Source organism: Giraffa tippelskirchi, chromosome 6 (assembly GCF_054371585.1).
Source record: "Giraffa tippelskirchi isolate mGirTip1 chromosome 6, T2T-mGirTip1v1.2.pri, whole genome shotgun sequence".
In the NCBI taxonomy this organism is placed as follows: domain Eukaryota; kingdom Metazoa; phylum Chordata; class Mammalia; order Artiodactyla; family Giraffidae; genus Giraffa; species Giraffa tippelskirchi.
The window spans coordinates 118,050,820-118,070,648 of NC_137280.1; the positions used below are offsets into that span (position 1 = coordinate 118,050,820).

At 37.5% G+C, this 19,829-nt stretch overlaps 1 long non-coding RNA gene across 1 annotated transcript in view; it reads left to right on the forward strand.

Moving 5' to 3' along the window:
• Positions 1 to 7,599: 7,599 nt before the first annotated feature.
• The window catches only part of LOC145510723 (uncharacterized), a 69,320-nt gene continuing 57,090 nt past the window's right edge, over positions 7,600 to 19,829 (forward strand). The window contains exon 1 of the long non-coding RNA XR_014057235.1: positions 7,600 to 7,901. This is a non-coding gene — a long non-coding RNA (uncharacterized LOC145510723). The remainder of the gene's footprint in view (positions 7,902 to 19,829) is intronic.

A 19,829-nucleotide genomic window follows, 5' to 3' on the forward strand; every position in this document is an offset into this window, starting at 1 on the left:
GTTGCAAAGAGTTGGACACGACTGAGTGACTCTCACTCACTCATCATCTCATATTGATACAACATTAAAGAAATAGAAAAAAACCTTCATTGTGATAACTCTAAGGATTTATTCTTTTTTTTTTATTGATGTATAATTGCTTTACAATGGTTTGTTTCTGATGTATAATGAAGTGAATCAGCTATATGTATACATACGTCCCCTCTTTCATGGACCTCTCCCCCCCCCGCCCCCATCCTATGCATATAAGTCATCACAGAGCAGTGAGCTGAGCTCCCTGTACTACATAACAGATTCCCACTAGCTATCTATTTTACAGATGGTAGTGTATATATTTCAGTCCTAATCTCCCAATTTGTCCCATCCTGGTCTTCTTCCCCTGTGTCCATATGTCTGTTCTGTATGTCTGTGTTTCTATTCCTGCCCTAGAAATAAGTTCATCTGTACCATTTTACTAGATTCCACATATATGATACTTGTTTTTCTCTTTCTGACACAATTCACTCTGTATAACAGACTCTAGGTCCATCCACATCTCTACAAATGACCCAATTTTGTTCCTTTTAATGGCAGAGTAATACTCCATTGTATATATGTACCACAACTTTTTAAAAAAATAATAGATGTATTTTATTGAAGTATTTTTTTAAAGAATAGATATATCTTATTGAAGTATTGTTGACTTCAGGTGCACAGCAAGGTGATTCAGTTATACAAATTCAGTTATTTTTGAAATTATTTTCCATCATAGATTATTACAAGATACTGGCTATAGTTCCCTATGCTATATGGTAAACCTTTGTTGCTTGTTCCATATATATTTTTCAATTAGAAATCTATCATTATAGTAAGTCCAACAAGTGGAATCAAAATGTTATAATTTTTTTAGTTAGGCAAAAATTCATGTTTTCCAAGATGTATATATTATGCATTTGTATATATATGTATACAAAAGCTTTTCTACTACACTTGATAAAAGCTGAAGATAGAACATCAAAAAAAAAAAGAGAAATTAGGGAACATAAACTAAATGAAATGGGAGCACTGAATGTGAAATAGAAAAAGTGAAACAAACTAGATAAAAGTAAAAGATCATCATGTAGTCCAGTTGTTTTTAAAAATGACTGCTCATTAGAAATATATCTGGAGCTCTGGAGAAAAAAAGCAATACCTGAACACTGGTATTTTTCAAAAATTTTCAAGATAATTCTCATATGCATCTGGATTTTAAAAAGTGATTACAGGTTTTTCTATTAAATCCTAGTTTTGGTGATATAGAGTTCTATTACTTTTCTGATGATCAGTCATGATACAATGGTATTAAGTGAGTAATAGTTACATAATCACAGTAGTAAAAGATGTTTATCAGCTTTCACAATCAATAGCCAGACAAAAAAATAAAAGATAATTACAATTGCAAGCCATGCTGGGAACATGTTTAATTCAACAATATAAAACAATTACATAGAATTTTGGGGGGGGTCAAGCAGAGTGATGTGGTAAGTAGAAGTGCATATCATGCACATGTTTTCATCCACCCAGTCAGTCTATGTCTTAGTTGGTGCATGTAATCCATTTACATTTAAGGCAATTATCAACATATATGATCCTATTACCATTTTCTTAATTGTTTCGGGTTTATTTTCTGTAGGTTTTTTCCTTCTCTTGTGTTCCCTGCCTAGAGAAGTTCCTTTAGCATTTGTTGTAAAGCTGGTTTGGTGGTGCTGAATTCTCTTAACCTTTGTTTGTGTGGAAGGCTTTTGATTTCTCCATCAAAACTGAAGGAGAGTCTTGTTGGGTAGAGTATTCTTGGTTGTAGGTTCTTGCCTTTCATTATTTTAAATATATCATGCCATTCCCTTCTGGCTTGTAGAGTTTCTGTTGAGAAATCAGCTGGTAGCCTGATGGGAGTTCCCTTATATGTTATTTGTCATTTTTCCCGTTTTGCTTTTAATATTTTATCTCTGTCTCTAATTTTTGTCAGTTTGATTACTATGTGTCTTGGTGTGTTACTCCTTGGGTTTATCCTTTCTGGGACTCTGTGCTTTGTGGACTTGGTTGACTATTTCCTTTCCCATGCTCAGAAAGTTTTCAGCTATTATCTCTTCAAATATTTTCTCAGCTGCTTTCTCTCTGTCTTCACTCTCTGACCCCTATAGTGAGAATGTTGGTGTGTTTGATGTTGTCCCAGAGGCCTCTTAGGTTGTCTTCATTTCTTTTCATTCTTTTTTTATATTCTGTTCTGTGGCAGTGATTTCCACCATTCTGTGCTCCAGGTCATTTACCCATTCTTCTGCCTTAATTATTCTCTTATTGATTTCTTCTAGTGTATTATTCATCTCAGTTTGTTAGTTCTTTAGTTCTTGTAGGTCTTTGGTAAACATTTATTGTTGGTAAACATTTATTGCATCTTCTCCATCTTTGCCTCCATTCTTTTTCTGAGATCCTGAGTCATCTTCACTATCGTTCTGAATTCTATTTCTGGAAGGTTGCATATCTCTACTTAGTTGTTTTTCTGAGATTTTATCTTGTCCCTTTGTCTGGAACATAACTTTCTGCTTTTTCATCGTGATTAACTTCCTGTAATATGGTTTTTGTTTTAGCTGCTGTGAGACTGTGCTGCTTTTTGCTTCTCCTATCTGCCCTCTGATGGATGAGGCTAAGAGGCTGTGTATGCTTGTTCATGGGAGGGACTGGCAATGGGACAAACTGGGTCTTGCTCTGGTGGGCAGGGCCTTGGTCAGTCAAGCTTTAATTCAATTATCTGCTGATGGGTGGGGTTGCACTCCCTCCCTGGTAGTTGTTTGGCCTAAGGCAACCCAGCCCTGGAGTCTGTAGGCTCTATGGTAGGGTTAACAGTTAACTCCAAGAGGGTTTATGCCAAGGGGGACCTTCCAGTCCCCCCCTCCCTGTGTGAACCCCTGCTGACCCACACCTCCACAGGAGGCCCTCCAACACTAGCAGGTAGTTTTGGTTCAATCTTCTGTGGGGTCACTGCTCCTCTCCTCTGGGTTTTGGTGTGTGAAAAATTTTGTTTGTGCCCTCCAAGACTGTAGTCTCTGTTTCCCTCAGTCCTCTGGAACCTATAATCAAATCCCACTGGCCCTCAAGGCCAGATTCCCTGGGGATTCCCAGTCCCTTTGTCAGATCTCCAGGCTGGGAAGCCTGACATGGGGTTCAGAACCCTCACAATAGTGGGAGTACTTATTTGGTGTTGTTGTTCTCCAGTCTGTTGCCACCACCCAGTGGGTATGGGATTGGTATTTATCATGATTGCGCCCCTCCTACCATCTTGCATGGCTTATTCTTTGTCTTTGGACATGGGGTATCTTTTTTCTGGTGGGTTCCAGCATCTTCCTGTTGATGGTTGTTCAACAGCTGGTTGCAGTTTTGATTCTCTCACAGGAGGAGATAAGAGCACATCCTTCTATTCCACCATCTTGAGCCAGAAGCCTCTATGTACCACATCTGCTTTATCCATTCATCTGTCAATGGACATTTAGGTTCCTTCCACATCCTGAATATTGTAAATAATGCTGGAATGAATATTGGGGCACACATGTCTTCTTGAATTATGGTTTTCTCTGAGTATATGCCAAGTAGTGGGGTTGCTGGATCATATGGTAGTTCTATTTTTAGTTTTTTAAGGAACCTCCATACTGTTCTCCATGTGCTGTGCTGAGTTACTTCAGTCATGTCTGACTCTTTCTCAAAGAATCAGCTTTTAGTTTTATTAATCTTTACTATGGTTTCTTTCATTTCTTTTTCATTTATTTCTGCTCTGATCTTTATGATTTCTTTACTTCTGCTAATTTTTTTTTTTTGGTTCTTCTTTTTCCAGTTGTTTTAGGTGTAAAGTTAGGTTGTCTGTTTAATGTTTTTCCTGTTTCTTGAGGTAGGATTGTATTGCCATAAAATTCCCTCTTAGAATTGCTTTTGCTGTATCCTATAGGTTTTGAGTTGTCATGTTTTCATTGTCATTCGTTTCTAGAAATTTTTTGATTACCCTTTTGATTTCTTCAGTAACCTGTTGGTTATTTAGAAGCATATTATTTAATCTCCATGTGTTTGTGTTTCTTACAGTTTTTTTCTTGTAATTGATATCTAGTCTCAAAGCATTGTTGTCAGAAAAGATGCTTGATATGATTTCAATTTTCTTAAAATTACTGAGGTTTGATTTGTGACCCAAAATGTGGTCTATCCTGGAGAATGTTCTATGTGCACTTGAGAAGAAGGTGCATTCTTTGCATTTGGGTGGGATGTCCTGAAGATATCAATGAGATCCATCTCACCTAAGGTATCATTTAAGACTTGTGTTACCTTAATAATTTTCTGTTTTGATGATCTGTCCATTGGTGTGAGTGGGGTGTTAAAGTCTCCTACTATTATTGTGTTACTGTCAATTTCTCCTTTTATGTCTTTTAGTGTTTGCCTTATGTACTGAGGTGCTCCTATGTTGGGTGCACAGATATTTGCAATTGTTATGTCTTCCTCTTGGATTGATCCCTTGATCATTATGTAGTGTTCTTCCTTATCTCTTGTAATATTCTTTATTTTAAGGTCCATTTTGTTTGATATGAGGATTGCTATTCCAGCTTTTTTTTGCTTCCCATTTGCATGGAATATATTTTTCCATCCTCTCACTTTCAGTCTAAATGTGTCTTTAGGTCTGAAGTATAGCCAGCATATATATGGGTCTTGTTTTTGTATCCATTCAGCCAGTCTGTGTCTTTTGGTTGGAGCATTTAATCCGTTTACATTCAAAGTAATTATTGATACATATGTTCCTATTGCCATTTTCTTAATTGTTTGGGGTTTGATTTTGTAGATCTTTTTCTTCCCTTGTATTTCTTGACTACGTAAGTCCCTTTAACATTTGTTGTAAAGCTGGTTTGGTGGTACTGAATTCTCTTAACTTTTGCTTTTCTGAAAAGCTTTTCATTTCTCCATCAATTCTGAATGAGATCCTTGCCAGGTACAGTAATCTTGGTTGTAGGTTTTTCCCTTTTAGTACTTTAAATATATCCTGCCATTCCCTTCTGGCCTGCAGAGTTTCTGCTGAAAGATCAGCTGTTAAGCATATGGGTTTCTCTTGTATGTTACTTGTTGCTTTTCCCTCGCTGTTTTTAATAGTCATTCTTTATGTTTAATCTTTGTTAGTTTGATTAGTATGTGTCTTGGCCTGTTTCTCCTTGGGTTTATCCTATATGGGACTCTTTGAACCTCTTGGACTTAATTGATTATTTCTTTTCCATGTTGGAGAAATTTTCAACTATAATCTCTTCAAAATTTTCTTTTTCTCTTTTCCTGGGACCCCTATAATTCAAATGTTGGTGCATTTTACATTGTCCCAGAGATCTTGGAGACTATACTCAGTTCTTTTCATTCTTTTTGCTTTTCCCAGGCTGCAAGGTTGAATTCTTTCTTCCTTTTGATTTCTTCCCTTCTAAGGTTGGTCCGGTGGTTTGTGTAAGCTTCGTATAGGGTGAGATTTGTGCTGAATTTTTTTTTTTCCTCTGATGGGCAAGGCTGAGTGAGGTGGTAATCCTGTCTGCTGATGATTGGGCTTGTATTTTTGTTTTGTTTGTTGTTTAGATGAGGCATCCTGCACAGGGTGCTACTGGTGGTTGGGTGATGCTGGGTCTTGTATTCCAGTGGTTTCCTCTTTGTTAGTTCTCACTATTTGATACTCCCTAGGGTTAGTTCTCTGGTAGTCTAGCGTCTTGGAGTCAGTGCACCCACTCCAAAGGCTGAGGGCTTGATCTCTGGCCAGGAATGAAGATTTCACAAGTGGTTTGTTATGGCATTAAGTGAGATTAAAACAAATATCCCAAAACGAGAAACCAAAGATGAACCCCAGACAAATGGTAGTTATAAAATCAGACAAATAATTAAAATAATGGAATACACACACACACACACACACACACACACACACACACACACACACACACACATATATATACACACCCATAAGCAAAATCAAAACAGTCCAACAAAAATAAAGTACAATAGATTGACTTGGCAAACAAAGGAAACCAAAAATTATATTTACCAGTTAAGAACAAAACTAACTAAAGTACAAACTGGAAAGCAAAGCTAAAGCAAGGTGCCAAGTGGGGAATAAGTCAGTGAAAATAAAGCTAACAAATAGGTTGAGAGGAAAGGAAAGAAAGAAAAGAAAGAATAGATATGCAAAATTATATAGGGGTAGATAAAGAAGATTTATATACACCAAAGATTAACTGTAAGGGGAAAAGAATAGTAGGAAAAGCAAAGGAATAAATATAGAAAAAATAATAGGTTTAAAAAATTAAAATTAAAAAAAGAGAAAAGAAAAAAAGAAGAAAGGAAGGAAAAAAAGAAAGAAAGAAAAACATAAAAAAAAGGAAAATTCCACAGAACTGCAAAGGTCCAATGTAGAGGCAGAGGTTTACAACAACGATTAAAAATGTGACTGAGGGAAAAAACAGTTCAAAAGCTTAATTAGATTTCATAGTGCCATTAAAATTGACAACTACAACAGAGCGGGGAAAATGGAAAAAAGGAAGAAAGTAAAAAAAATCCAGAAGAATTTATAGAACAAGTCAAAACCAAGAATAATAAATGTTTTTCTTGAGTCACTGCTGTCAGAGTCCTTTCCCTCACTGGGAGTCACAGTCCATCCCACCTCCCTAGGATGCCCTCCAACTCTGTGCTGGTCTCTGGACCTGCTGTGGGTACATCTCATATTCTAATCTGGTCCTACTCCTGTGTGTTCTTGCCTTCAATGTCCACAGCTATCAGAACCAGTGCATTTTCTTCTGTGGGAGCTCTCAATGTCCTTTTATATATTCCATAGGCACAGAGTCTGCCTAGTTGATCTGTGGATTTAATCTACAGCTTGTAAGGCTGGTGGGAAGGTTTTGGGTCTTATTCCTTAGCCACACTGCCCCTGGGTTTCAGTTGTGGTTTTATTTCCACCTCTGCATGTGGGTTGTCCACTGGGGTTTGCTCCTGAGGCTGCTCTGGAGGACTTGGGTTTGCCCCAGTGAGGGCCAGGTGTGGAGGTGGTGCAGCTGCTTGGGTCACAGCAGTTCTGGCAGCACCAGGTATTCAGGGGAGTTGGCAGCCAGGGCAACAGGAAATATTGTGCTCTAGAAGGGTATGGCAACCAGTATTGGCCAATACCTTCCAGTATTCTCCCCTGGAGAACTCCCTTGACAGAAAAGCCTGGCAGGCCACAGTTCACAGGGTCACAAAGAACTGGACACAACTGAAGCGACCCTGCATGCATAGATGCAAGACTTTTTTTTTTTTACCTGTGGCAGCTCTGCCTCAATGAGTGTTGCGCGTGAAGGTGGTGCAGCTGCTTGGGTTGCGGGGACCCTGGCAGTGCCAAGTGTGCAGGGACATAGACTGCCTCCACTGCAGGAGTTATGGTCCTATCAGTGTCTTTTTTTGAGCCTCTGGTAGCTGGCGATCAGAAGGCCTCTTTGGCCAGTCTTTTCCATAGCTCCACCCATTCAGGCACACAGAGGGGCCCCCCTGGCTGAGGTCCTACTCTGTAGATTGGCGCATCAGGCACTTAAAGGGGCACCCTAGGTGGGGTCCTACTCTGTAGTTCGGTGTGTCAGGCACTTGATGGGCCAGCCTCTCTATTCAGCTGCAGATGCTTGCCTGTGGGGAGAGAGAGGCTATGGTGATGGCTCCACCTCCTACTCGTGACTCAGCAGTATCCCCTAGCTCCCATGGCTGCCTGACTTTGCTCCACAGGCATTCCCACCACGAACTCCTCCCTCACACCCCCTCAATCCATCTCTCCACGGTCAACAGCAGCCCTCACCCTGGGATGCTCCACAATCCCTAAACTCCAGCTCCCAGCCACTGTGCCTTCTAGGGGACCTGCGTCCCTGTCTGAGGTATGTATGGCTGCAGAAGGACTGTCTGATTCCCATTCCATTTAGGCTGCCACAGATCAGCTCTTTCACTTTCAGCCTTAAATGTTTCTCCTCTGACTCAGACAGTTGCCCCAATGTGGGGATCGGGCCCCTGCTTCAGTTTCCCCACCTGCTGAGGGCAGGTCCAGTCCTACTAACACTCCTGTGTTTCCCCCACTTCCCACTTCCTCCCAAGTTTTGCGTGATTATTTACATTCTTTTCCGCTGGTCAGGTACTCCTGTCTGCTCTCAGCTGGTGTTCTGCATGCACTTCTGTGTCTGAAGGTGTATTCCTGATGTATCCCTGGAGAGAGATGTACTCCACATCCACCTACTCCTCCGCCATCTTGTTCTTGGTCCATGTCTGACTCTTTACGACTCCATGGACTGTAGCCCACCAGACTCCTCTGTCCATGGGATTCTCTAGGCAAGAATACTGGAGTGTGTTGCCATTTCCTTCTCTAGGGCATCTTCCCGATGCAGGGATCGAACCTGTGTCTCTTAAGTCTCCTGCATTGGCAAGCAGGTTCTTTACCACTAGCACCACCTGGGAAGCCCTTGTTCTCCATGGTGACTGTATCAATTTACATTCCCACCAACAGTGCAAGAGGGTTCCCTTTTCTCCACACTCTCTCCAACATTTATTGTTTGTAGATTTTTTCATGACCTCGTTCTGACCAGCGGGAGGTGACACCTCCTTGTAGTTTTGATTTGAATTTTTCTAATAATTAGTGTTGTTGAGCGTCTTTTCATATGTTTTTTGGCCATCTTTATGTCTTCTAAAGGGAAATGTCTATTTTGATCTTCTGCCCGTTTTTTAAATCAGGTTGTTTGTTGTTTTCATATTGAGCTGCATGAGCTCTTTATTTTGGAGATTAAACCTCTGTCATTTGCTTTGAAAATACTTTCTCCCATTCTGAAGGTTGCCTTTTTGTCTTATTTATGGTTTCCTTTGCTGTGCAGAAGCTTTTAAATTTAATTAGGTTCCATTTGTTTATTTTGTTTTCATTTTCATTACTCTGGGAGGTGGGTCAAAAAAGATCTTGCTGTGATTTATGTCAGAGTGTTCTCTCTCTGTTTTCTCCTAGGAGTTGATACTGTCAAGTCTAACATTCAGGCTGTTAGTCCATTTTGAGTTTGTTTTTGTGTATGGCATTAGGAAGTGTTCTAATATCATTCTTTTACATGCCGCTTTTACATCCAGTTTTCCCAGCATCACTTATTACAGAGACTGTTTTTTTTCCATTGTATAATCTTGCCTCCTTTGTTATAGATTATGTGACCCATAGGTGTGTGGGTTTATCTCTAGGTTTTCTATCAGGATTTACTCTTAACAGCTTTCATATGTAATATATAGCACTGTTAATTATATTTATCATATTGTACATTACATTGTTAATACTTGTAACTGGAAGTTTGTAACTTTTGATTGCCTTCGTCCAGCTTTCCCTTCCCTATCCTCATATGCATTTTGGAATCACCTAATGCAATTCCTTGAAAAATATTATTGGTATTAGAATTATGATTACATTGAATTTCTAGATTATTTGGGAAAGAATTGATAACTTTATTATGATAAATCTTCCCATTCTCAAAAATGGATTATCTTTTAAGTTAGGTCATGTTTTAATTATTCTTTAATTAAATCTTATAGCTGTACTATTGCTTGCACATTTGTTATTAGGTATATTCTAAGATACATTGTGGTACTGATATCTTTTTTTTCCCTACTGCATGTTATAATTGGTTAGAGTTAGTATACAGGAGCTATTGATTTTTTTGTCCTATAAAACCTTGACTTTCTTGTAGTCAAATCTGTGTTTTTGTTTTTAATTACTTCTGGATTTTGAGACATAGTAATTAAAGTTTTTCCCACTTTTTCCAATCATGCTGAATTTTCATCCATTTTTTTCTAATACTTGTATGGTTTCATTTTTAACTTTTAAAACTCTGATTTGTTTGGAATTTATCCTGGGGTGTAGTGTAAGGAACTGATCAAGTTTTATATTCTCTATGATAGTCTAGTGTGCCAACACAATTTTTTCCTTAAAGCCCATCTTTTCCCTGCTGATTTGAGATAGTACATTACTGAAAACTAAATTTTTGCATTTCTGGATTTTCTCTTTTGTTGCATTGGCTTGTGTCTAGTCATGCATGGTATCATGCTGTTTTAATCATAGAGGTTTTATCTCAAGTTTTCATATCGGGTAGGTGTGTGTGAGATTTATTTTAGCACACCTTGGGTCCTTTCTTTCTGCAGATACATGTATATCTTCAGTTGTGGGCTATGTTTAATGTTTGTTTTTCTTCCCTCTACTTTCCCCTCACTAGTTTTCTTATGTAGTTTCTTTTTTTCCATTCTTTGTTTCCCTGTTCTGAAGGAGTTTCTGGCCTCAGATTCCTTCTTCAGATGTATCCATTCTGCAACTCAGCCTGTTTATTGAGTCTTTTTTTTTTTTTAATTTCAAAAGTTTAATTTCTATTAAGATGTGATTTTTCATAGCCTGTTCTTTTTATTTAATGGTTATGTTATCCTCATATTTTTCTAAGTATGTAAAACATTCTGTTAATAAAAAATCCTGTCGTAATTGCTTTCCTAACTCTATTTCCTTGGAATTAGCTCTCCTGTTTGCAAAGTTTCCCTTGCTCAGGTTGTTGATATTTGGTGAACCATCCGGGTGTGCTTAGCTTTAGTTGAGTGACCCTTAGTGTCTGCCTGTTCTGTGCACATAGCATTTGTCAGATTGGGTGGGAACCACAATTACTGCTTTACTGAGGAGGACACCTGGGGGATGATCTGGGCATGAGTGAGCCTGGTCCAAATTCCCTTTCTATTTGGGATAGCACCTGTCTCTCTTACCTAAGCATCCACAATCACTGCTCCTCCCTGGAGGCAGACGTCTTCATGCTGATGCTTGGCCCACTGAGGGTGGTAGTGGGAATGTGCAGGCTTACATCTGTCTTCTTGTTACCAGGTCTCTTAGTCACCACTGACTCAGGACTTCTCTGGCCCTGAGTTTTCAGTATGAGCAAGAAACATTTTTGGTTTTTCCACCCTTTCCTTTTTTTTCCATCTTTTTTTGGGGGGGGAGGGAGCATGTGAATTGTTTTTGTTTTATATCCTGGCCAGTGGCATCCCTTTGTGGCTTTCAGCTTTCTCTCTCTTTTTTTTGCCTTTCATGGATTCTTCACATTTTGTAGTCAACTAGAGTGTCCTTTCTTGTTTTAAACTTAAGCATATATTAACAATTTTGCCAACATTTTTATGGATTTGTTCCCAAAGGAGAAGACTGTGGCCTTGATTTAGTTTATCATCTTAAAAATGAAACTTCATTTTTTTCTTTTATTTCCTTTTTGAAATGAGTTTTTGTTTATTAGAAAAATTAAATTATACCTACCCTCCAGTATATTTAAAGAATAGATTATTACAGTTTATGGTTTATATTTGTATATTTGCACTTTAATAAAAAGTATAGCAATGAATTTTTAAAAAATAGGACATAAAGGATAAATGTTGCCAGTCAAAGATTCTTCCATTATTTACAGTCTGGATCCAACTTTAAAAATGTATTCATTATATGAAAAATTGTAGAGAAGTACATAGCAAACTCTGCTGTGCTCATCACATATTATCCGCTAGCCTGCCCTATTTATTATATGTCAATATCCTGCCATATTTTCTTTAGATGAAAAAATAATAGGGACTTCCCTGGTGGTTCAGTGGTTAAGACTTTGCCTTCCAATGCAGGGGTGCAGATTTGATTTCTAGCTGGGGAGCTAAGATCCCATATGCATCACAGCCAAAAAACCAAAATGTAAAACAGGAACAATATCGTAGCAAATTCAATAAAGACTTTAAAAATGGCCCACGTTAAAAAAAAAACAAACACCTTAAAAAATAGATAGGATATTACAGGTACAGTTGAAGTCTCTTACATGCCCTCACCTTATCCTATTCTCTTCACTCCCACTAATAACAAACCACTGACAGGGATTATTTTGGTTGTCTTTATTATGTTTTGTTACAATCATTACATATGAATGTACCAACAGACAATGTATAGTATGTATTTTCAGTGTTTTAAAAACTTGATGTAAACAATACCATATTGTATATATCTTTAAAGGAGTTGCTTTTTAAACTAATCTTAGGTTTTTTGGGGATTTAGCCATGTTAATACATGTAGTTCTATTTCATTCATTTAATGTTTCCATTCTGTGAATAGACTTCAACTCTTTATCTGTTGTTTTTTTTTTTTTTTTGCCAATGGTTATTTAGAAGGTTTCCAATTTTTCTTTATTATAAACAGTGGTACTGTGAATGTTCTTTAAATGTTATTTTGTGCATACTCTCTCTGGTATATACTTGGAAATGTTAACTGCTGGATTACAGGATATACACATGTCTTTAACTTAATTAGATTTTACCAAATTGCTCTTCAAAGGGATGGTGCCAATTTGTATTTCCTCTAGAAGCATATAAAGACCCTGTTTCCCCAGGAACTCATCAACACTGGGTGCTATTGGACTTGTTAATTACTGCCACTCTTATGAGGGTGGAATTGTACTGCAATGTAAATTTAAAGAGCATTTTCCTAGTTATTATGAAGTTGAGTAACCTTTCATCTTATTATTGCCCATCAGGTTTCACTTCTGTGTTTTGTGTGTTCATACCTTTGCCTAGTTTCTATTGAAATGTCTTTTTTCTTATTAAAAATTTCTTTATGTAGCCCACCATACTAATACAGTTTTATGTGACCATAAACATCTTGCCTCAGATTGTGGCTTGTCTTTTCACTTTACTTATGGAATCCTTTGAAGATACCATAAATAAAAAATTATTGTTAAAATAGATACTATAGTCACATGGTTAATGTAAGTATAAATGAAATGATTTTCTTTCACTCTTATTCTCCATCTGTCTAGCCCTCCAGCACTGTTATTCATTTCTTTCTGGATTTCTTTGTGCAGAGACGAGCAAGCAAGTACAAATATCTCCCTGAATATAAAATGTAGTCAAATTTATGTATCTTTTCCTTTATGGCTTGTATTTGTAGTTTCTTGTTAAGAAAACTTTTTTCTCTCAGTTGTACAGGTATTTTATTTTCTACAATGAGGTATCACTTCACACCCATCAGAATGGCCATCATTAAAAAATCTACAAACAGCAAATGCCGGAGAGGGCATGGAGAGAAAGGAACTCCCTTGCACTGTTGGTAGGAATGTAAGTTGATAAACCACTATGGAGAACAGTGTGGCGGATTCTCAAAAAACTAAAAATAGAACTGCCGTGTGACCCAGCAATCCTACTACCAGGCATATAACCAGATAAAACCATAATTCAAAAAGACACATGTGCCCCAGTATTCATTGCTGCACTGTTTGCACTTGCCAGGATGTGGAAGCAACCTAAATATCCATCAGCAGAGGAATTAACAAGGACGATATGGTACATGTATACAATGGAATATTACTCAGTCATAAGAAGGAATGAAACTGGATCATTTGTAGAGATATGGATTGACCTAGAGACTGTCATACAGTGAAATATATCAGAGAAAAAACAAGTATCATATATTAATGCATATATGTGGAATCTAGAAAAATGGTATAGATGATCTTATTTGCAAAACAGAAATAGGCATGGACATAGAGAACAAATGTATGAACACCAAGGGGAGTTTGGGATGAATGGGGATGTTGGTATTGACACATATACACTATTGGTGAGGCTTCCCTGGTGGCCCAGACGGTAGAGAATCTGCCAGCCAGTGAAGGAGACGGGGGTTCGATTCCTGGGTCGAGAAGATCCCCTGGAGAAGGAAATGGCAACCAACTCTAGTATCCTTGCCTGGGAAATCCCATGGACAGAGGAGCCTGGTGCACTACAGTCCATGGGGTGGAAAAGAGTCAGATATGACTTAGCGACAAAAATAACACAAACACTATTGATACTATGTATAGAATAGATAACTAATGAGAACCTACTATATAGCACAGGAAACTGTACTTACTCAGTGGTCTGCGATGACATAGATGGGAAGGAAATCTAAAAAGAGGGGATATAAGTTTTTGTATAATTGATTCACTTTGCTGTACAGTAACACAAAATTATAAATCAACTGTACTCTAATAAAAATTAAAAAATGTTTTTACTGGAAAAATTGAACTATAGTTGATTTACAATATTGTGTTAATTTTTGCTATACAGCAAAGTGATTCAATTATATACACACATATATACATACATACATTCTTTTCATATTCTTTTCCATTATGGTTTATCACAAGGTATTGAATATAGTTACAGTAGGGCCTTGTTGTTTATCCATCCTGTGTATGTTAGTTTCCACCTGCTAATACCAAACTCATAATCCATCCCTCCTCTACTCCCCTCGCCCTTGGCAACCACAAGTTTGTTCTCTATATCTGTGAGTCTGTTTCTGTTTCATAGATATATTCATTTGTGTCGTATTTTGGATTCCTCGTGTAAGTGATATCATATGGTACTTGTCTTTCTCTTTCTGACTTACTTCATTTAGTATGATAATATCTAGATCCATCCATGTTGCTGCAAGTGGCATTATTTCATTCTTGTTTATGTCCAAGTAGTATTCCATTGTAGAAGATGTACCACATCTTCTTTATCCATTCATCTGTTGATGGACATTTAGGTTGTTTCCATGTCTTGGCTACTGTGAATAGTGCTGCTATAAACATAGGAGTGCATACATCTCTTTGAACTAGAGTTTTGTCTGGACATATGCCCAGGAGTGGGATTTCCAGATCATATGACAACTCTATTTTTAGTTTTGAGGAACCTCCATACTGTTTTCCATAGTGGCTGCACCTGTTTCCGTTCCTACCAACAATGTAGGAGGGTTCCCTTTTCTTCACACACTTTCTAGCATTTGTTATTTGTAGATTCTTTAATGATAGCCTTTCTGACTGGTGTGAGGTGGTACTTCATTGTAGTTTTGATTTGCATTTCTCTAATAATTACCAATGTTCAGCATCTTTTCACGTGCCTATCTGTCATCCATGTGTCTTCTTAGGAGAAATGTCTATTTAGGCCTCCTGCCCATTTGTCAGTTGGGTTGTTCCTTTTTTTGTTGATTTGTATGAACTGTTTGTGTATCCTAAAAATTTGTACAGATATTTTATGTTTTCTTCTAAAAGTTTTACAGTTTTGCTCTAACTTTATCTTTTAAAAAAATTATGTTTATTTATTTTTAATTGATTGACTGCTTTACAATATTGGTTTGATTTCTGCCGTACATCAACATGAATTAGCCATAGGTGTGCCTATTTCTCCTCCCTCTTGAACCTCCCTTTCACCTCCCACCCTTTTCCACCCCTCTAACTTTATCTTGTCTTCATATGGATAGTTAATTATCTTAGAACCACTGATTGAATTGTGTATGGTTTCTCCTTGACTTGTTATTTTATTTTTATTTTTTGCTGCTTTGCATGGCATGGTGGGATTCTAGTTCCCCAACCAGGAATCGAACCTGCACCCCCTGCAGTGGGAACATGGTGTCTTAACCACTGGACTGCCATGGAAGTCCCTCTCTCTGATTTTTTTAAAAAGTCTGCTTCTTGTGTTGTGTATTTGGCTTATCTATTTATCTATATCTGTTTCTGGCCTTTCTATTCACTTCCATAGGTGTATTTATTCATTCTTGCAGCAATATGACTATATTTTAATGGCTCTAGCCTTGTAAGAATTCTTATCTACAATTTCCTACCTGTCTGGATTGTCTTGGCTATTCTTCGTTTTATTTGAATTTGTTTGGAAGTTCATAAAATTTATAGTCAACTTGGGGGAGAACTTCTATCTATATTGAGCCTTTCCAGTCATGAATACATCATCATTTGTATGTCTTTCAAATATGTTTTATAAATATATAATTTTCTCCATAAAACATGTGCATACCCTTTGGCTAGAGTGATTCTTTGGTATCTTGTATATTTTTGTGTTCTTATATATTCTGCATTGTTTAAGAATAACATTTTCAAATTGTTTAAAATCAAAGGTGACTTTTCCGTATCTCTTGGCAAAGTTGCCAAACAGTTTTATTTGTTCTTAATAGTGTGTCTTTAGAAACTCTTTGATTTCCTACATATTTATATACACCATAAGTAATAACATTTTTGTTTTTCCTTTTCAGTCTTTACCCACCTACCCATATCTATCAGTTTGTCCTTCTGTCCATCCATTCATCTTATTACTATATTTGCTGGTCTCTGGCACCATATGAAAGGAGGGGAGACAGTGAACATTCTTTGTTTTCTTTTATTGAAGTTACAATATTGTGTTAGTTTCAGGTGTATAGCAAAATAGTTCAGTTATATAAATACATATATATATATTCAGACTTATGCATTATAAGTTTTTGGATATTGATTATTATTCCATGTATTATATAGTAAATCCATGTTGCTTATCTATTTTATGTGTAGTAGTTTGTATCTGTTAATCCCATTCTCCTCATTTATCCCCCACTTTCCCCTTTGGCAGTCCTAAGTTTGTTTTCTGTGTCTGTGAGTTTGTTTCTGTTAGGTACATAGATCCATTTGTATTATTTTTTGCATTATACATGTAAGTGATATCATATGATATTTGTCTTTGTCTGTCTGACTTAGTATGATAATCTCTAAGTTCATCCATGTTGCTGCAAATGGCAACATTTAATTCATTTTCATGGTAATATTAATGAACCTCGAATGTTAGGTCCATGAGTCAAGGTAAATTGGACATGGTCAAGCAGGTCTAAAAATGGGGTTGCAAAGAGTTGGACATGATTTAGCAACTGAGCAACAACAATATTCTATTATGTTTATGTGTATTTGCATGTGTGTATACTCCACATATTCTTAAAACAGTCATGTGTTGATGGATACTTGGGTTGCTTTCATGTCTTGGCTATTGTAAATTGTTTTGTTATAAACACTGGGGTGTGTGTATCTTTTCAAATTAGAGTATTTGTTTTTTCCAGACAAACGTTTGGGAGTGGGATTGCTGGATTATATGGTTGCTCTATTTCTAGTTTTTCAAAGGAATCTCCATGAGACATTGAGCATTCTTGATTTGTTGAAAGTGAAAGTCATTCAGTTATGTCCAACTCTTTGCGACCCTATGGAATATACAGTCCATGGAATCTCCAGGCCAGAATACTGGAGTGGGTAGACTTTCTCTTCTCCAGTGGATCTTCCTGACCCGGGAATTGAACTGGGGTCTCCTGCATTGCAGGTGGATTCCTTAGCAGCTGAGTTACCAGGGAAGCCCGATTTGTTGCTGACCCTAAAGAGAAGAGTTTAACACAACTAAAATATGATGGAGGATGTATTTATTAATTATGATAATATTAGATGCTGTAATAGGCTTCAAAATCTCTGTCTGCAGCAGAGAGTGAGTTTATTTCTTGCTCAGTTAACTTTCATGTCATGGATTTCTGGTGGGTGGACAGTTCTCTAAATGATCACACAAAGCATCCAAGTTCTCTCCAAAATGTGGTTTCAAGACTACCGCAGAAATGGAAGGAAGGTTGAAGAGTCATACATAAGAGAATTTCACAGATCAGGCCCGGAAGTGGTGTGCACCACTTATGCTTATGTTCCTATAACTAGAATTCAGTCATACGGCCACACTTAACTGCGATGGAGGCTGGATTCTGTAGTGGACTGGTATCTAGTACACTGGAAGGAAAGAAGAGGAAATGAGGTTTCTGAAGAGCCAGGTAGTTTTTGTCACAGTCTGCCCTTCTATATGGGCATCCCTGGTGGCTCAGATGGTAAAGAATCCACCTGCAATGTGGGAGACCTGGGTTCGATCCCTGGGTAGGGAAGATCCTGGCAGAGGGCCTGTCAACCCACTCCAGTATTCTTGCCTGGAGAATCTCATGGACAGAGGAGCCTGGCGGGTTGCAGTCTACGGCGTCACAAAGAGTTGGGCATGACAGAGTAACTAAAGATTTATTTCAATCTTCATTACATATGTAACATGGTAACCTCTTCCCAAGGGATGCGTGCCAGGGCACATCTAATTGCTCCTTCTAGATCAACTACCAGGAGATACCTGGGAGATGTGCAGGCTGTCCTTTGGGTCCTGATGTAGTATAATGTGGGCTTCCCTGGTAACTCAGATGGTAAAGAATCTGCCTGCAATGCAGAGACCTGGGTTTGATCCCTGGGCTGGGAAGATCCCCTGGAGGAGGGCATGGCCACCCACTCCAGCATTCTTGCCTGGAGAATTCCCATGGACAGAGGAGCCTGGTGGGCTACAGTCCATGGGGTTGCAAAGAGTTGGACACAACCGAGCGACTAAGCACAGCACAGTAGTGTCATGTCATCTGATGATCTGTGAACTCATAAGACAAGTCCCAGCCCTCCGCTCTCCTCAGCAAATGACCGGAGGTGAAGCAAGTGCAGGATGGAGACTTACATGAATTTCTCTTCAGAAAAGGAAGGACAAGAACACACACAGCAGTCCCTGCTCAGCTGCAATGATGAGATGCCACCAGGCAGACACCAGGAGGCCCCCGTCCACTCAGTTTCAAGTGCCAGTAATTGAATCCAGAGGACATTACTAGAGATAATTCTCAAAACTTATTTCTTTCTTAAGGGAGTTCTCTTCTACTGCTAATTAGTTAAGTTTTTTTTTTTTTTTTAGAAATCATAAATGGATGTTGAATTGTATGATGTGTTTTTTCTATATCTTTAGGGGTTCACAGATTTTTCTTCCTTATTATGTTAATGTAGAGAATTACACTTGGAGCTTAGAGTTTATTGATACTTGTATTACTGGGATATGCTCTTCTTGATCATGAGGTTTTATCTTCTAGAAATCTGATTTGCTAGAGTTCTATTTGGAATTTTTCTATCTATGGTTCATAAGTGAGATTGGCCCATACTTTTTAATCTTTTACTGTTATTGTCTGACATTGGTTTTAAGAGTTTACTAGCAACATAAAATGAATTGAGGAGCTTTTCCTTATTTTCTGAAACATTTTGTATAAGATACAAATGCCTCTTAAACTGTCGGGGCTTGGTGTTTTTGGTTTTGTTTTTGTGAGTAGATTAATTATTGATTTGCCTTCTTTTATAGGCTTTTCAAGTTTTCCATTTCTTCTTGAGTTCATTTTGGCAAATCATCTTTCTAGGAAATGGTCCATTTCATTTATGTTTTCATATAGATTGAATAAAGTTTTTTGTAGTAATCTGTTGTGTTTTTTAAAAAAATCGCTGCTAAATCTGTGATAATGATGTCTTCTTTTTCATTCCTAGTATTGTTTATACTCTTTCCTGATCAGTCTTGCTGGGTTTGCTATTTTATTAGGTTTTGCAAAGAATATTTTTTGGTTTTATTAATCCTCGTTGTTTGTTTTCTATTTTAAAAATGTTTGCTCTTACCTGTCCCTCCTCCCCACCCTGCTTTTTGCCTTCTGTTTTCTCCAGAAGAAACTGCTGTTCTTTTTGTAATTTCTTGAGTTGAATGCTCAGACCTCTGATGTCTAAACTTCTTATTATTTTCTAATATAAGCATTTTTTCTAATGCAAATATATCCTTCTATCTGTGGTTGTATGTGCATCATACAAGTTCTGATATATATCTATAATAGACATCAAATAAATATATATAGATGTATCCCTAATCACTTAATTTGTAATAGTTTCAAAATTATAATGTCCATTATAATTTCTTCTTTGACTTATGAATTATTTATAATTACACATTTAAGTCTCCAAATGTGCAGAGATTCTTTTCTTATCTTTTCTGTTATTTCTGTTTTACTGCATCATGATCAGAGAACATTTTATAATTTTGATTATGTGTTACTGAAAAGTTTTTCTGTGGCATTGTACCTGGTATATGTTTTTTGTGTGGCTTTGTGTGAGTTTGAAAAAGAT